This window comes from Crocodylus siamensis, chromosome 1 (genome assembly GCF_052110815.1).
Source record: "Crocodylus siamensis isolate JL-2025a chromosome 1, ASM5211081v1, whole genome shotgun sequence".
Classification (NCBI taxonomy): domain Eukaryota; kingdom Metazoa; phylum Chordata; order Crocodylia; family Crocodylidae; genus Crocodylus; species Crocodylus siamensis.
In genome coordinates this window covers 339,596,023-339,602,022 of record NC_143395.1, presented here as the reverse complement: position 1 = coordinate 339,602,022, position 6,000 = coordinate 339,596,023, and positions in this window count along the sequence as shown.

Genomic DNA, 6,000 nt, shown 5'->3' with positions numbered 1-6,000 from the left:
TCACCCCCTCCCTATTACCTTGAACCTCAGCTAGTTTAAATTCTTGGGCATAAGGCTCCTGGGAAATGAAATATATTGTTGGGAATTTCATCAGGCATAAGAGAAAACTGAACTGGTCCCCACATCCTGGATGAGAGCTCTAAATCATCAAGCTATTGCATAACGTTCTGTTACTGTGCATGTCCAGAATTGCTGCTATCTTGTCTGACCTGACTAGCTTTGCTGTCTATCTCAGCCTACAAGTTTTTGGGCATCACAAGATAAATGACTCTGGGTGTGTGCCTACACGAGACACTAAATATTAGACAAATAATAGACTAATTCTATTGCACGTTAGCATGTCAGACAAAAACTGTGCTAATGTGTTAATGTACGGTAGAATTAATGTACTACACAGTCTCACAAAAAAGCAGGTGCTGGTGCTACTGCACAGTGGTGCCATTTACAGCGCATTAAGATTAGTTCCTGTTATTATAGGAACTAAACTTAATGTGCCTTATGGCACATTAATGAATGCATAGATGCTTACTGTATACCTAACTCTCATTGCAACAGGGGGCCTGCTCGGGGCCCATCTCTGCATGGCCCGCCCACCTATTCTTGAGCTAACTGCCTGCTTTCTCACCCGCCACGCCTTGATCTTAATAATTAATTAATAGATGCAATTTAAGCAGGAGGCTGCCCATTTTCTGCCCCGCTGCGGGGGCACTATTTGTGGCTCCATTCCTCCCCTACACCGCTGCCCAAGCCTTGCAGATGACCTCATGAAGTTTTCATATGCACCAGTCCCACATGATGGGCCCCAGAATCCTGCTGTAGGACCCCACCTGGGTTCCTCCCTTCAGGCAGACTCTGCTGCCATCATACCGGGCCACATATCTCCCTGCAGCCGGTTCCCCTTTGGGTGTGGTCCTCTCACTGGGACCTTCGGCTCACAGTAGCCCCGGCCCAACCCCAGGCCAGTCAGGACCCCAGGCCCCTGGCTCTTGGGCATCCCTCTTGGTGGGCCTCCTTGCCCTTCTGACCCTCCTGGTCCTGGCCCCCATCTGGGCCAGTCAGGGGAAGCTCTGGCAGGCCTCACTGTATGACCTATACTCTTTTCCCAGGCTTCCCCTCTCTGGGTCCTCCTTCACAGACATGGGGAGCTGGGGTACCTCACACCATGACTGGTGCCTCAGGGTCTCACAAGGAACTCTCCCCTCCTGGGCAGCAGGTCGTGGTGCTACTACCGGTGTTATCTTTGACCCACACTGCCCCCTCGCATCTGGGGCTCAGATGTTATATTTGACCCAAACTCTGCCTCCCAGCATTGGAAGACTTACTGGGGTCAAGACTCAGGTCTCTTGCTGATCCCCCTGTTCTTCCCACACTGGGGGCTTCTCACACTGCCCCCCCTCACACTGGGGGCTTCTCACTGCTCACAATGCCCCCTCTACTCGGGGTCTCAGGGCTTCCATCCTCCCGGGGGGCGGGGCTCAGGTGGCTGTAGCTGTGCCTGGCTCCAACTCTCCCTCCTTGGAGTCTCGAACCCCCGCAGGGCTCAGGCGGCCTCGGCCACACCTGGCCTCCAACTCTCGTCCTCAGGGCTTGCACCCCCCACAACTACCTCCAATGGAATGTGACCCACCCTAAGGTGAGGGCTAGGGGTTAAGGCACCCTGACTTGCCTTTCGCCGAGGTGATCACTGGCCTGGCATTTCCTGGGAGCTCCCACACCACTGGGAGCCCCATCAGGCCACCCACTCACAGCAGGGTGTAGCTTTAGGTTGTATCCAGAACCAGGAGCCTCCTATCATCCCCTACAGCTCCTCCCTCACCTCCAGATGAAACTCAACAGACTTCTGACCAGGCAGTGTTGTTGCCTGACCTCCACCAGCCAAACTGCCTTGTTTATATGGGCAGCCCTGAACCCCAAATGGCTGCCCTCATTAGGCACCTGGTGGCTGCCAGCTCCAGGGCCTTAAAGTGGTGGGCAGATACAGTGCTCTGCCACACTCATGAATGGCCAAATCCAGTAAGCTTGCTGGACCACACTTAACTCATACATGCACCACTGTGTTCAAAGGAGAACACAGCAGTCACGGCCACCTTCATTCAAAAATGCCTCTCACCTTGATGGACAGCATCCTAATCATCAATTAATTCTGGAGTTAGGTGAGGAAGGATGCTTAACATCTCCTCCTAAAAGTGTTCAACTTTCCAAAAAGTAAGTCTGGTTCCTACCTGCCCTTTCCCCCTCAACTCTGGACCACTTACACATTTTGCATTACAGAGTTATTGGATAAAATATGTAAACTGGGTTGGGAGCAGGGACTGGAAATCATTACTCCCCTCTTCCCTTGCAAGGGTCATCATATTGACTGACACAGTTCTTTCTTGCTTGCTGTCTCTCACGAGACATGAATCTTTGTTTTATGGTAGTATAGCTTCAACAGGAGAGGGGCAAAGACCGCTGTCACCTCATTCTTGTCAATAGCCTGGTGGTTAGAACTGTCTCCCGAGAAACTCAAGATATGAATTTCAGTCTCCTTGCAGTAAGGACAGCATTGAACCCTGGTCACTGAGAGCGCTTTCTGGGTGGGTAGTTAAAAACTGGGCTGATTTTTGAAAGAAAAGAGTGAGCCAGCCATCAGTATCTAAAAGGATGACTTAAGAATGTAAAAGCAGAAAGAGAGTTTCTCATGGTGAGTACCAACATTCACATAGGTGCCTATATCTGGGAGACAAGTTGGATTTCAGACACACACCTTTCTTTGGCATTTCCTAATACAGTGAAGACCAACCTTTTTGATCAGTGTGCTATAAAGTAAGCTAGCTTTCACCAGGGAAATGTTGGGAATGAAGTACCACTCCTGCTTGGACACACTGCTGAAATAGTTGCCCTGTAGGGAAAAGACAAGGGGAAGGGGGGAATGTGTATAAGAGTTCTGCTGACATTCCCCAATGGTCCAAGTCCCCATGGGACCCTGGATCCCTAGATCCTCTGAGGAAGTGGAACAGGTGCCTGCCACAGTTCCCTACAGTTCCCACAGTGGGAACAGTCCCCACTGTGCCTTGACTGGGAGCAAGAGTGGGAGACAGATCCTGGACAGGAGGACTGGTGCAAGGGAGCCAGTGACCTGTGGTTCAGGGGAGCAGAAAGGCTCCTGGTGGGGCCCACTCTAGTGGGCAGCAGTGGGCAAAAGGAGCAGGATTGGGACTGGGATACTTGGAGCCCAAAGCCAGGGCTGTTCATGACATCACCCATCTCCCTGGTTCACCATACACCCCAGCCCTGGTGGTTGTCCTTCACCAAGCAGTTCCAGGAGAGTCCTAGTGGGGCACAGGAGCACTCAGTACTGGGGTTAGAGCATAGCCCACAATCCCACTGGGCCAGGGTGTCCATGAAGGTAATTTGGTACATGCAGAAGGTCTGGACATGGAGGCATGTGCAATTCACAAGGGAGGGCATGCACTCTGGGGCTCTTCTCAAAGCCTCAGGGAGGGGCATGGGGGAAGGTCTGCAGTGACATGGTGGAGGTCTAGGGTCATGCTTGTCCTCTCCTGGCAGCCAACTGGGTGGCCTGGGGACTCAGCTGCCCTTAGTAGTCTTCAGCAGCCCAGGGAATCTGCAGGACATTTTGTGAGGTGTGCAGGAGGAATACAGGCCTTGGCCAGCGCAGGCTGCCTGTGAGCCCCCCAAACCTGCAAAGATGAACGTGTATATTATTTGCTCCCAATCCAAATTAGGGCGCTTACAGAAAACTGCATAAGTTAGATTGCCTCCTCTACCAGTTTTTTGAATGTCTGTATACGGCCTGATCACAACATAATGTATATGCATTTGTTAAATAATCTTTTATTGTCAAATTGTACAAATCTTTTAAATTAAGGAGTCAGAAGAATAAAATTTGGGAACGAAATGTATTGTTTGTTTTTCCATTGTCCCAATATCTTCAGTAAAAGGTTATAGTACTAGATTATACAGATACTATAATATGATGTTTAAATATAGCACAGTTTTACCTTTATAGGCTGGCATTGGCAACAGAATAAATACGTTTTATTAGCTCTGTCTAGTTCCCAATGCCTCTATCTTATTGTAGTCAAGCCAGTTCCTTTCCTTTTGGCTGAAATAAGTGGTTGATTGTGTTGTCCATATGATCGCCAGGCTGCCTTGTAAAGCTTACAAAGCACATGATCATGCTTATGCCAATTAAAGTGTCTAAACAATGGCATGAAACCATTTTCATCCTGGGTCTTTCTTGAATCCTCTCTTTTCCCATTGAATACGGAAATTTTATTTTATTAAATGTTAACTTTCCATAAAATTATTCTATATCATCTGCTGTAAGAAATCACAATGAATAATTAGTCACAATTAATTGCAATTTTAATTGCACACCTAAAAACGCAAAATTATGCGCAGAAAAACTCAAAATTATGCAGGTACTTTGTATGGTTGAGTGTGTGTGTGTGTGTGTGGGAATTGTGAAGGTGTGGGGGGCTGCGGGTGTGTGTGAGGTTTGGAACCTGGGGAGGGTGGGGCCCTGCACACACTGGCAGGGTGCGGGGTACTGTGGGTCAGAAGTGAGGGGCAGCAGCAGGGCTGGGGGGACTGTGGCTTGGGAGTGAGGGGCAGGGGCAGGCACAGGCATATCACTGCTCCCCCACAATCATATTACCCCTCCCCACAGGTGTCCTCTTTTTTGAAATGGGAAATATGGTAACCCTATAGGGTCACAACCCAGTGGTGTGTAGAGCAGCGCCCAGCAGGTAACTTTGTGGAGGAGAAGGGATGGGGGGAGACAAAAGGAGGGAGAGCAGATTGAGGCTCCCACAGTGAGGGAAGAAGTGGGGCAGGTACAGGAACAGGGGCTGGGGTGAATGGGACCCCAGGGCTGGGGTGGGTCATGGGATGGAGCTGTGGCCAGCTTGTCCAGGGATATGGGGGGGCACAGCTCCCCATCATGGAGGCATGGGGGGCATGTGCTCCCCAGATTTGTGCATGGGGCATAGGTGGGCTGCTGGGCTGCATTCCTGGCTGCATGCATGCTGCAGCTACTTCTGTGTGTGTGTGTTTGTGCCTGTGTGTCTGTGTCTCTCTGTGTGTCTGTGCATGTGCCCCCCTCTTTTTTCTTGCTGCAGCAGCCTGGATCCCATGTCCACGCTGCCCTGCGGCTCCTCTGCACTGCCACCACTGCCTTGCTGGGGGGCCCCAGGGGCAGCGGTTATGGTGACAGAGTGGAGCCTGGGTGCAGGCTCCAAAACCATGTGTGCAATTAACGTGTTAAAAAAATTAATGTGAGAACCAATTAACATGTTAATCATGCATGTTAATGGTGATTAATTGACAGCCCTAGTTTAAGGCAAGCATGCTGTCCTAGTACATTTCTAATGACTGTTCTGAGTAATTGGATTTGTTAATTAACTGTGAAAAATATTTTTTAGTAAAGGCCAAAGAGTGACAGAATGTAAATATTCTCATAGTTTCATAGTTTCATAGTAGCTAGAGTCGGAAGGGACCTAGGTAGATCATCCAGTCCGACCCCCTGCCTTAGCAGGAAAGAGCACCGGAGTCAGATGACCCCGGCAAGGTGCTCATCTAACTTCCTTTTAAAAATCCCCAGGCTAGGAGCCTGCACCACTTCCCCTGGAAGCTGGTTCCAGGCCCTAGCCGCCCTGACTGTGAAGTAGCGCCTCCTAATATCTAATCTAAACTTACCCTCCGCCAGTTTGTGACCGTTATTCCTGGTCACTCCTGGCAGCGCACGGGGGAACAGGGACTCCCCCAATACCTGCTGATCCCCCCTGACCAGTTTGTAGCAGGCCACAAGGTCCCCCCTTAACCTTCTCTTGTGGAGGCTAAACAGGTTCAGGTCCCGTAGCCTCTCCTCATAAGGCCTGCCCTGCTGACCCCTGATCATACGAGTGGCCCTCCTCTGAACTCTTTCCATATCGTCCACGTCCCTCTTGAAGTGTGGCGCCCAGAACTGGACGCAGTACTCCAGCTGCGGCCTGA